The sequence below is a fragment of the Amphiura filiformis genome, chromosome 6 (assembly GCF_039555335.1).
Source record: "Amphiura filiformis chromosome 6, Afil_fr2py, whole genome shotgun sequence".
NCBI classification, from domain to species: Eukaryota; Metazoa; Echinodermata; class Ophiuroidea; order Amphilepidida; family Amphiuridae; genus Amphiura; species Amphiura filiformis.
In genome coordinates, this window is record NC_092633.1 from 7,553,851 (window position 1) to 7,567,949 (window position 14,099).

General features: G+C 36.2%; 1 long non-coding RNA gene across 1 annotated transcript; it reads left to right on the top strand.

The window, feature by feature from the left end:
• Window positions 1-3,210: 3,210 nt before the first annotated feature.
• LOC140154195 (uncharacterized) lies at window positions 3,211-11,178 on the top strand. Its single transcript, XR_011859262.1, has 4 exons — window positions 3,211-3,305; window positions 5,407-5,508; window positions 10,638-10,713; window positions 11,073-11,178. It is a non-coding gene; the product is annotated as an uncharacterized lncRNA (long non-coding RNA).
• The last annotated feature ends 2,921 nt before the right edge of the window (window positions 11,179-14,099 follow it).

Sequence of the window (14,099 nt, forward strand, 5' to 3'; positions counted from 1 at the left end):
AAACGTTTAACAGAAAACGTTTAAATGTCGGGTTATATAAAGGGTATAAAAACGTTTTAATAACATTCAAATTTTGTTTTTAAATTTGCTGCAAAACATTGTAAACAGAATGTTATTTAAGTGTTGACAACATTTTAAGTGTTGACAAAAAGGGTAATCACCAAGGACATGGAAAACAAGATCAATGCCCTTGCAACATCTTGCTATCAGAGTCATGTTAAACATCAAGCGTGTGGATCGGATTCCAAATGAAACCATCTACAATCTGACTAACACCACTCCACTGGTTGCCAGAGTCAAGATTCATCAACTCAAATTTCTCGGCCATAAACTGCGTCTTGAAGACGACGAGCTTGTGAAAGAATATGCCCTTTATATTCCACCACATGGGAAGATGGAACCGGGACAGCCGCGCACACTGTACTTACAGTATGTCCAGCACCTCCTGGGAGATACTGAAGGGATGCTGCAGCTAAACAAAATGGTTTCGCTTGCCCAAGATTGCAATAGTTGGAGAAAGCTTGTAGTCGCCAGTTCCGCAGCCGACTGATGATGATGAAAATTTTACAATAACGTTTCAAAAACGTTTTCATGACCTTTATATAACCCGACATTTAAATGATATTGAAATGTTTTGAATATAGTTACATTTTAAGAGAAAATTTGTGTTTGCTGGGTCTGTATGCCTACTCGTTTTATCTTCGCTCACACCTATGATTCGAAGGGCCATCCTCTGCAGAGTCTAGTAATCCTAAAGTGGTTGCGCTGGCACTCATCCAAGACAATGAGGCATATTTCATCACACTGCGAACCTTGTAAACGATTGCTCTGTCTCTGATATCAAGTTTATTTGCAACTCTCCTCAGAGCGCCCAGCTTCTGTCCCGCTCCGGATGAGACGTTAGAATGTGCTTTGTCCAGGTCAGCTTGCTGTCGACTGTGACATCTAGGATCGCCAGCTCCTCCTTCTCAGCCAGTTTGGTGGTACTAAACAGAACATCTAGCTTTGTTGGATTCCTCTTTCTTGATATTGCCATTGCCTTACATTTCGATGGCTCGAAGGTCACCTTCCATCTGTCCACCCAGATCCTCATTTTCTCCATGTCTCTGTTCAGGCTAGCAATAACAGCTTCAGGGTTGTCTCTAGATGTAATCTCACAAATCAAGGTGGAATCATTTGCGCAAAGGTAGAGTTGGTTTTCACACTCATCACACAGGTCATCAATGAAGACAGAGAAAAAGGATATTTACAAGTACCGATCATCTTCTTACATGCAAGCTTTCATGCTCAATATCGTGCAGGTTTTCAAATTTGAACAAAACCTAATTAAATGTGTTGCAAAAGACGGATTGTTTAAAAAGAACGAAAACGATTCACCGAACAAAATATTAAGCCCATTGACAGCTTACTATCAGTGCGCATTGTGTTGTACTTGAATGCTTTTTCTTTCAAACTTGGAATGAAGTGAATTGACGCATGCGTTTATATGTAATCGCTCATTTCTTCCCAATCAGTCAACCGATTCAAGTAAAATTAGCGTATAAGATGCATAATAAATGTTTGGATTCTAATGCCTATTTCTTGACTTATGACCAAGTTCATTCACCCGGTAATTTTTTCTGGGATACTCTGTACTTGATGACTAGGCAGATAAGACAACTTTGATGGAACGATCTGTCAGGTACATGTAGCTCCTAATCCTGGTGAGCAGTTTGCCGGATACTCCTTTTGCCATGAGTTTCGAGCAAAGGGTATTATGCCAGACCTTTTATGTCCAGGGCAATCGCACTTCGTTGCCTCTGTCTAGGGATTTCAGCCACTCTTGGGTCAGAATGATGAGGATTTTAGCCGTGCTATGGTGTGGCTTAAATCCAAAATGTCTGATATCTGATATCAGTTGGTTTCCAAAGAGGTACCTCTGAAGTTGCTTCTGTACAACAGCCTCCATGACCTTGCTGATGATGTAGTGCAGAGAGGTGGGCGGTACATAGATGTATTAGACTTCGAATCTCTCTTGTGAATAGGAATGACAGATGCAGTATGTCTTCCATTGGCTTGGGAAAACTCCCTTGGAGAAGCAAAGCTTTCATCGGGACCAGTAGCTTTATCTGGTTTCAGATTCCTGAGAAGTTTCATGACATCTTTGACCTTCAAGGCTATCTTTTCCATTGAACACGTTGCTGCAAGCTGAACTTCAGGAGCATATTCTTCTTAGCTGGCAAGCTGACATTTTATAGCGGCAAAGGTCTGACAAAATGTATAATAATTTATAATTGACTCTTTGAAATATGTGCGCAATATACTCTGAAGTAAATGGCGAATAATAGGTCAGTGACAATCGAATGCACCAGTTATCATTTATTGAAAGAAAGAATTTACTTATTTTCATATATTCTCAGCTTTACAAAAGCTTCGAGGAAAACCCGCAGATATTAGTAACGAGATTGAGGAGATGAAACTTGAGTCTGTGCGAGATGAAAGTAACTCTACCGATCGCGGGGTGGGTGTTATGGATATTATTAGACTGAAAAATCCTGAATGGATGAGGCCGCTCTTGCTCTGTATTATCATTACGGTCGGGTTCCAACTATCCGGCTTTGCAGCGGTGAGTTTGTTATGTCTAAAGTTGAAATATATTTCTATACTAAAATATTGCAAATTACAGTTAGGGGCGCACCATCATGGAGGGGGAGGAGGGATGGGATTTTTTTGAAAAACAAAATTCGCTCCCCCCACTAGTGAGACGGAAGAAAAATTGTCCACCAGTGAGACGAAAAAAAATCGCCTCACTGATGAGTAAAAAAAAATCCCCACCCAAATCTGTAAAAGGTGTAATTTAAAATTATTGTAGAAGGCGGTTCAAAAATAATTCCTCCCCTTCGGCATGCTTAGGGTGACGAACATACCATTACCATATCATAAATAATAAGTTTTTGTAGATCTATCGATGCTTTCTTGATTTGAAAGTTGGTTGTAGTTATTTCTTAGCACGCGAAGGGTCCAAATTACTTCTTTGTTCATCTTTCGTTTCTTCTTTTCCTTCCAATAGCAAAGCACACCCCACCCCCACACACAAAAAACCCTAAAAAACAAACAAAAAACATGGGTTCAGTTAGGGTTAATGAGACCATTATCATAATTAGCTCTACTCCCGAATATTCACAAACGCACTTTGTAATGTCTATCCATTTCAGCTTTTATTCTACACAACCGAAATCTTTAAATCAGCGGGTCTTGATCAAACAGAAATTGCACTGGCAACTGTCGGTTACAGTAGTGTCTTCGTAATCTCAACGTTTCTAGGGGTAAGTATGACTTACTATATATATAGTAATATTTGATATAAAATTGTTTTAAAAAGACACCAAGATATTTTTTTGTTCAATATAAACAACAAAACAAAAAGGACAACACAAAACAACAACAACACCAAAAAAACCCAAAAAAAAACAAAAAACAGGAAGGGTGTTTAGGGTTGATTATTATTACCAATATTAATTATAAATGCAAAATTTGGTTGTATCTCCTCAGGCTTACATCGCGAGCCTACTCCTTGCTCAATATGATGGTATGATGAGGGTGGTATATGATATCTAGTTAATTTTCGTTCATACCAATAAAGGGCATATCTATTGCAAAAACAAGTTTAACTCCATTCGAAGAGAATATTTATTTCATTGCAAGTTGACACTCGTTGCAATATTTCTATTCGTATTTCTCCTGAAAAAAGAGAAATTGTGTTTGTAAAATGCTGCCTCGTACCCCACAAATGTACGGTCCTTCCCCCGTTCGAAGCAAAATTGATTTCCATGGCAAGAGACTGGTGACATCACAGTAAATGAAGAGTCATGTTACATGTACACAGAGCCCTGGATATGAGCTCTTTTGACATTCAGTCATGTGTATAATATGCGACCTTGTAGCACGAGAAATCGGGAAGGTTCGAACAAAAGGCCATTGAAATTGTTTATTTGCATAATAAAAACAATATGGATATACATCACGGTAAAATTGGTCTAAAATATTTTTAATTGTTTTGTTCAAATATTTCTCAACAACTTGATATATATATGAACTGTAATATCACAATTTACTAATATATAAAAAAGAAGCCGCTGATTTTATCCATATGTTTAAAAAACCATTAAATTTGTAACACTTGATTAGACTTTTTTCTGAGAACAACAACAGTATACGTTATGTGCATTGAGAGCGTTTACAGTCCCTTCTCTCAAAGCAGGCACATCTCATTTCATGACGTCAACTTTTTTCTAGGTCAAATCTGTCTCGTTCGAAGGAACTCACCGCTTAAGTTGGTTTTTGCGGAATATCAATTTTAAACGTCTTATTTTCTCAAAAAAGGAGTCATTTTCATTGTCATCATGATATTAGCTTGCCAATGATATGATGTTGTCCGAGCAATATACAGGGTGTCCCAGAATGATTTATACCGTGTTTGAACAAAATATCAAAAATATATAGTCAACAGTGTATCTAATTTTAATAAGTGCAATACAATGCCACACATGTCTTCTACGTATTCTGCGACTTTCAAGTATATACCTTGATTCGTTTTGGCGTGACATTGCTATTACTAAAAATGGACGAAAACTGCATGTGTGTAATTTACAGTGCAAAGGCATCATAACACATGGATCCTTTATCACCATCGTCCAGCCGCATTGTACAAATATATTGGAGAAATCCTACATTCTTTGATAGGAAATACACCAAATTTGGCACAGATGTAGAGCTTACAATGCTAAATAATTCTTGATTATGGGATTAGGTGAAACATTTCAATATGACATTAGATATTTGGGTTGAAAAACATACTTTTTAAGTGAGTTTTACCACAATTTTTACCCAAAAATGTCATTATTACAGAGGATATAACTTCCTCAAGGATCCTCCGCAGTAAATTTTATCACTAAGGACGAACGTTCTCTATACTTTTATGAAAAATCCATCTCTGCCGGCATTTCAAATGATGAAACTCACACACCTTCAAAACTGCCGCCAAAGAAAGAATAGTTTAAGGTCACTCAAGCGTAGCAAAACCTTTATTCCATACAATGATTGCTTCGTAATATCATAAATAAACGATAGGTATCGACTATTTAGTAGAAGTAAGAACAGGACACAGCAATACACTGCATAACATTACTTTGTGCTGAACGGTTAGTAAGTTTACAGATTTTCAAAATCGGTTGCTTTGTCAAAACTCGGAATTCACCATTTTTACGCAATCCTCTATAACTTCTACTAGAAACGTCCAATTTTTAAAATGCAAAACATTATGACCAATAGAAATGTCGTTAGTACCTAAACAATTCCATCTTTCTCGGTATAAATCATTCTGGGATTGTATATGACCTTGAATGTTTTCCTTCATTATACCCGTAGGTATTATTGGTAGACAGGGTTGGAAGGAGGCCATTACTACTATATCCTTTCACGGGAGGACTTGTCTTACTTCTAGGAATGGCAGTGTCTATAAATACACAGGTACATACCTATACCATATATGTGCCTGGACACCTCGAATAAGCCGTAAAGTCCCCCTCTGGTCATTTTTACTTTTTTACATATTTGCAAAGAGCATGTTTCAGGGATTAAAATGACACCTCAATGAACTTAATATGACAATCAGAAGCGAAGTTATGGCTTGTTATAGGTTGTCATGAATCAAAACGCGAAACCGAGAAAAACGCGTTCAAAGTTAGGGAAGCATAATGACCACTCATCAGATGGGCCTCAGAAAATGTAAATTATTTCATATTTCCACTTATTTCTTTAAAATAAAACTTTGTATGTGTTTAGAAGAAAGCTTAAACATTTCAAATCTGCAAAAATCTCAACTTCGTCAAAATACGAGATTTGCATATATTTTCACCTGTAGCTCGAAATGAAGTGTGCCGAGTTTACGGCTCATTCGCCGCGTCCAGCCACATATACTACAGGGTTCAAAAGAAATAACTCCCCCTCTAAAATTACAAAACATTTCTTTGCATAACTTGACATTTATTTTGTTGATTTGAAAAATTAAAAAAGCTGTGAATAAAGGAATCGTTTTTGAACCCTCCCAAAGTTGTTTAATTTGCAAAAACAATATTTTTGGTCAAAATAATCACATTCTCTAAAAATGATGCTTTCAGACAAAGTTGCACTTTACCACATTATGTACAAAACGTTCTCAATATTAATGTTAAGGTTGATTCAATTCTTGATTTTTCCTTCCCCTTTTTGTTTTTGATCCTTTAAGCACCCATGCAACCATCATTCAGTGCAAAAAAAGATTTGTTGAACTTAATTTTGGCGTAAAATGAAATTTTGTTTGATGTTTTTAATCAGAAGTTGTTTCAAAATGATAAAATCACTAGGAAGGAAAAATGAGCTCTCCACGCATAAAGTTGACCAAAAGGGTGAACATTTACCTGCATTTGGGTCAATTGAAGCATCTTGCATTTTGATTTAAAATGATGGCTTTCTTGGATAAAGGTGTAACACTCATGATGTGACCACAAGAGATTGGCTGCATGCAGTTAATTGGCTGGATGCTGACTTCCAACCTCCAATCTTTGTTGGCCATTTCTTCTTTGTCATGTACGCCTTTATTCAAGAGAGCCGTTGCTATAGGTCTTTGCAATTGTTTCAGTCTACCGTTTGCAAGTAAATTTTTCATCTCTTCTAGCCAACGAAAGAAATAAGCTTCACACTACAAACCCTGTTTCTACTCCTATAGTGATTTCACCATTTTTGAAACACCGACTGAAAACCCTTTCATGTCAAAATTCATGTCAATGAATCATTGTTTTATACTGAAAGATGATTGCATGGTTGACTGAGTAATCGGATACATACAATTTAAGAAAATTAATTAACAATTGAATCAATCAAAACATTGATCACATTGATATCGAGAACATTTTGTACATTACATGTATAGGATGTTGAAAAGTGCAACTTTTTCTGAAAGCATCATTTTTGGAAAATGTGATAATTTTTGACCAACAAAAAATGATTTTCAAAAAGAAGAAAATTGGGAGGGTAGCAAAAAGATTCCTCTATTTACAGGTTTTTAAATTTTTCAAATCAACAAAATGTATGTCAAGTTATGCGAAGAAATGTTTTGTAATTTTACGGGGGGAGTTATTTCTTTTGAACCCTTTATTTACAGTTTATTCGCTCAAAGCCCAAGTTCAACGTTCTGGGCGATATAGGGAGATGAGTCAGGCCTACCGCGAAGAAATTCGATGCTGTATTTTGGTGGAACGAATTTAGCTCTGGTCCGATTGAAGCAATTTACATACACAATACAATTTGGGATGTCCGATGTTGCCACTCTCTGACGCAACGTTATCTGTTTCTTATTTGATACAACACCATAAACACCAATATGCACACAACACACAACACAGGGGCACTCACAATAGGCAATTTGAACCCTACTGGTAGCGATGTGTTGTAGATATAGGAGATGAACTAGTTAGCGTCATATATCAAAAAGTATAAAAGCTTTGATTTTAGTACTTGCTCTATGTTTCAATTACTTCTTCTTTTCAAAATATCCGAATTTTCAACCCGGTACAAGCTTTAATAACGGGGGACCGTACATTTTTATGAGAAAGAAATCCTACCATCTATCCAAAGTCCCGTGTTATGTCGTATTTGGAAGATTGGTGTCACGAAACCGTAATAGGTACACATTTAGTACTTTCTGTCAATCAAGTATGGTTTATTCTCTACATGTCAATCTTTAAATAATTAGCATAGTTCTTATAATAACGGAGGACCGCCTTGATGAGTAAATGACAGCAAACCAGTGAAAAATACTCCCAAAACATGTCAATAGCGTCATTATCGATTGGATTAGTCGACCGTAGCGGACAATTCGATCGCTCATTGGATTAATATTATCACGTGGTAATAAATTTGCATTGGACAATAGATTACTATAATGGTTTAGTACTGCATATATCGGTTTAATCTTCACTAAGCGGGTTTATGGCTGGAAAGGTCACGGTGAATTTGCCGTGGACATAACTGCAATATGCATGCTATACGACGTTGGTCCTGTTTATCAAAATTTGAAAGAGAAAAATCAATGAGCCTACATTGGGTCGACATTGCATTGATTCCATACATTACGCCAATATTGATTGGTCCCAAAAGCAAAATTGCACTGGGCTGGGCCAATATCAGCCAATATCATAGCTTATCATGTCCAATATTGGGGCCAATAAACATGATAAAGCCATGTTATTTTGGGTTAATTAGCAGTGATTCGTCACCGTAATTTTACCGTGATCACTTGCCAATGAGATAATTCATTCTTAATTTTTTGCTACACCATCATTGGCCAATTATTCGTCCGTCACAAGGAATTGGTTCAGTTGCAAAAATCATGGCATTGTATACATTGCTTAACATTTTCGGTTTATAGATGATGCTTTATAGTGCTTTTATTTTACCATTTGCAAATGTAATATTTTGTCGCTTAGTGTTACGGTTCGCAATTGCAACACAAGGCCCAAAACACCTTTACGTGAGATCATTTCAGAATGCACAACAACAAAACTGTTTCCAAGTAGAGTATGCAATGCATACTATGCATGGACAATGCGTGTAAATTACAAATCATACATATCACATATCTTTAAAAATTAATATAACAGTCCGCTTCTTGCTCTATTGCACTCAAGATGTTCCGGACGACTCTGATCATGCTGATATATTATATCTTGTTTCAAACTTATCTTGCGGAGTCAACTGTAGACTTGAACTAATATACAGGGTGTCCCAGAATGATTTATACCGAAAAAGATGGAATTTTTTAGGTATCAAGGGCATTTTTATTGGTCATATTGTTTTGCATTTTAAGTTCAACATATATTTAGCTTTCTCAGATTTTTTAGATTTTAAAAATTGGACGTTTCTAGTAGAAGTTAGAGAGGATTGCGTAAAAATGGTAAATTACAAGTTTTGACAAAGCAACCTATTTGGAAAATTTGTAAAATTACTAACCGTTCAGCACAAAGTAATGTTATGCAGTATATTGTTGTGTCCTGTTCTTACTTCTACTAAATAGTCGATATCTATCGATTATTTATGATGTTACGAAGCAATCATTGTATGGAATAAAGGATTTGCTACGCTTGAGTGACCTTAAACTATTCTTTCTTTGGCGGCAGTTTTGAAGACAATTACTGAGGTGTGTGAGTTTCATCATTTGAAATGCCGGCAGAGATGGATTTTTCATAAAAGTATAGAGAAGGTTCGTCCTTAGTGTCACAGCATGCATTTATGTCCACAGTATATGGGCAAACCCACAGCTACGTAACAAAGAAGATTAAAATTTACTGCGGAGGATCCTTGAGGAAAATATATCCTCTGTATTAATGACATTTTTGGGTAAAAATTGTGGTAAAAATCACATAAAAAGTATGTTTTTCAACCTAAATATCTGATGTCATATTGAAATGTTTCACTTAATCCCATGTCAAGAATTATTTAGTATTGTAGCTCTACATCTGTGCCAAATTTGATGTATTTCCTATCAAAGAATGTAGGATTTCTCCAATATATTGCACAGTGCGGCTGGACGATGGTGATAAAGGATCCATGTGTTATGCCATTACACACATGCAGTTTTCGTCCATTTTCAGTAATAGCAATGTCACGCCAAAACGAATCAAACTATTTCCATGAAAGTCACAGAATAAGTAGGAGACATGTGTGGCATTGTATTGCACTTATTAAAATTAGATACACTGTTGACTATATATTTTTGATATTTTGTTCAAACACGGTATAAATCATTCTGGGACACCCTGTATCATGTGCGTACAAATCATTGCACGGATGACAATTTCCATAACGTCCATTGTTCCACTCCTGACAGACGTGTGCCTTCATAAACCAGACTTCAGCAAGTCGAAGGAAGATACAAATTCCCTTTTTGGGATAGATGTGGCCTTTTGGCGCACATCAAATCATTCTGGCTGGATGGAATAGTAGCTCTTTAGCTGCGCAATATAGCAGCGCATATATAGCAGCAATCCTATTCAGCTCTTATACTTGGAACACTCTCATCATGCTCATAAATCTACAACAAAAATCTGTTGCTGCTATTTAAAATGCCAGTTCTATCATTTCCATGGTTCTATTAATAGCTCATTCTGATTTAGCAAACAGGGGTTTCATATGATACAAAGTAATGATTACATTGTGTCATCTGGGAATCCCCAAGATAATAATAGATCTGACTGACTTTGTTGTTGTAATTATATGAGAGGGAAAGATGGTAAAAGCGACATGCTTAAACAGACAGTCATATAGTTCAGTTCAATTCAATTCAGTTCAGTTTTATTTTATTTTATCCAAACATCATAAGAATACAAACAACATACTAATTTGCAATAATTAATAGTATAGTATGTAAGTATACATGAGAAAAAACACAAGATGAGATGAGATCAGTGCCCTCAGCATAAAATAACAAATAAATAAAAGCATTGAATTAAGCACTTTACAAATATTTACAGCTGCTTCGACGTTTTAACTATCATCTATTAAAAATTATTTCACTAGTCAATTTATTATCTATATATCTATATTACTTTAAAATGTATTAGGATGATCTGGATTGGATGAAATGGTTGACCATCGCGATTGTTTTCATTTTCGTTGCGACTTTCGCTGTTGGTCCAGGTAAGTAGGGGCTTAATATAATATAAATAAATAAATAAATAAATAAATAAATAAATAAATAAATAAATAAATAAATAAATAAATAAATAAATAAATAAATAAATAAATAAATAAATAAATAAATAAATAAATAAATAAATAAATAAATAAATAAATAAATAAATAAATAAATAAATAAATAAATAAATAAAGAAAGAAAGAATGATAATAATAATAATCACCATATCATGTACATGTTCATTCAAGTAAAGTCTACAATAATCATATTATAAGCGATGTCTTAAAAGACACTAGCGATATACCCAGACATTTGTAATAATTATGAGTAACATGTCATAGCATTTTTGATATCTTTTCAGGGAGTGTAAAAACTCTGATATCAGCAGAGATGTGGTTACAAAATACACGACCAGCGGCCATGAGTATAACGACACAAGCGACTTGGTGGTCAGCGACATTTGTAACACTTACATTCCCGCTTCTAAACGTATGTGTGTATACATGAAGTCTTTTTATCTCTTCAGTTATAGTTTTCGTAATCTCTAAAGGGTTATTCTGGACTGTCTTTTATTCTAGTCTTTTTTACTTAGGCACAACGTCTAATTTGCTCCTATAGCACTATCGGTGCACCGAGATGTACCGATAGTATACAAATACAACATGTTTTGAGGGGAAGTAGTCAAAACTACTGGTCCCTCGGTGTTGGATGATTTGACTACTTCCCGACGCGTCAGCGGAGGGAAGTAGTCAAATCATCCAACACCGAGGGACCAGTAGTTTTGACTACTTCCCCGAAATGAAACATGTTGTATTTGTTTTACTATACCTCATAAATATTTTCACTATCACGGTAAAATCGTCAACAAAAGTCAAAACACACATCAGTCAACGTGCCGGCCGGCATGGTAAATAAGTTTAATATTTTGCTTACCTGATTTTATTGGAGGATTTCTGTTCAATTAATATTTACATTTTGACCTACATTATTTTAATTTTCTTTTTAACTTTCCATAAATAACATTTTGTTTCATAAAACGTCTAATTCGCGTGTTATTATCCCTCGGTAATCTCGGCAAAATAACTGCAGCAGACGCCATTTTCACGATAAACGCATCTGCAGAATCGCCGTTGTGTAGCATAACGCTACGTCTGAAGGAACGGTGACGCGCGGGGTCGATATACCGTGTGGTAGTAGGGGTGCGGAAGTTTTTACTACTTCCCCGCGTGCGCGTAATTGCACAGGCGCGGGGAAGTAGTCAAAATACCGTACTTGGACGCTGGCGTTATTAACCAATAAGATGTCTGGATTACCTAATAAATATTTATGAGGTATAGTAACTCTTTTTATCGTACCCTGAACATTTGCATAGTGCTTTCGTTTTTATTCGAAGGAAAAACAGTATCATTATGCTTGATAGACTGGTTCTATTTTGGAAATATGTGCTTATTTAAGCATCAAGAGGCAAGTTCGCATAAAAGCTGGCAACCAAATTATTTTGGTTAATTCGGGTATGCTGAATTCAAAACTTTTGTCTGCCAAGCTATATTGGAACCACATGGCCCTACAAAAGACCCCTAAATCCCCTACATGATCATACAGGGGCCAAAAATTTAACACGCTCCAAATTCTCTAAAAAACATGTCAAAATTAATCGTCTGGATCTATAGGGAGCACAAAAATGTAACATATTTGCAAGTAGGCGGGCAAGTAGGACATATAGTTACGGGGATCAACAGGTCCAAGGTCATGTCATGTAACTCAACACTAATTGCAACGAACCCATTTGGTTTAATACCATTCATTTCACAAAAGCATATTTAATAACACATTAGGGTCCGTATGCAAAAAAGAGTTAGACCGGGTCTAAAGTTAGACCGGGTCTTGATGGAACTAAATTCAACTTATTAATAATAATAAAAAAACAGCATTTATATAGCGCATTGTGAATCACAGATTCCTCCATGCGCTTTACAGTAAAAACGAATTAATCACAAAATAATAATACATCGAGATACTAGTATAATGAAATCAGTATAAAAATTAAAAAGCCTTAAAAATACTACACCTATACATCAACAAGCATAATAAAATATATCTTTTAAAAGCCAGACCAGCTGTGAATATAATTATTAATTACAGAATTAAATAGCATACTTACTAGTACATAATTGCACAGCATGATAAAATACCACAACATTCATAAATAACAAAATAAATAAATTTCAGAAAAATAGTTAGACGGCAAGACAGAGTGCACCCAGCCACTTCCCACACGGAGAAGCGACTGCGTGCAGACACATCACGAGAGATGTGAGATCCACCGACCTGACTCAAAAGGGCAGGTCGATGCACCTCACATGGAACAAACGCAGAAAACTAAATATAAAAATAACAAAGCATCACTATCATTCAGCCAATAATAATAATAATCAATACATTACAAATAAATAGATGGCCAGACTGAGTGCACCCAGCCCCTTCCCAACCAGGAAGTGACTGCGTGCACACAGATCAAAAACAATGTGAGACCCACTGACATGGCTCATGGGAGCCAGTCAGTGCACGGTGTGTCAGTGTGTGCACCTCACATGGAGCGAGAGCCAGAAACAAAGTTCAATACAAACACATCATATTTCAACAAGCATAAATAAATACAGTACACACAATTAATAATCACATACATGGCCAGACTGAGTGCACCCAGCCCCTTCCCAACCAGGAAGTGACTGCGTGCACACAGACCAAAACAACAATGTGAGGTCCACTGACATGGCTCCAGGGAGCCAGTCAGTGCATCTCACATCAATACAAATCAAGCAACATATTGTACCATGGATAATAATGATGAAAAATAACACTGTCATAAATAAATACAGTACAATAATAATAATAATCAAATCAAATAGAGTAGGTGGCCAGACTGAGTGCACTCAGCCCCTTCCCAACCAGGAAGCGACTGCGTGCACACAGACCAAAACAATGCGAGACCCACTGACATAGCTCCAGGGAGCCAGTCAGTGCACCTCACATGGAGCAGGGGCCCAAAACAAAGTATAATTAAATACAAATATCAAGCAACATATTATACCAAGGATAATAATGATGAAAAATAACACTGTCATAAATAAATACAGTACAATAATAATAAACAAATCAAATAGAGTAGGTGGCCAGACTGAGTGCACCAGCCCCTTCCCAACCAGGAAATGACTGTGTGCAGACAGACCAAACACAACAATGTGAGACCAGAGAAGATGTAATAAAGAGGAGGTTGAACAAGCTATCCTCAAACAAAATATGTGTGAGACCGCTCATTCAAAGTAAATGATGAATCACCCTATTTAGCTGCTTTACAATAGAATACCACAATGGGGTTTGAACCCGG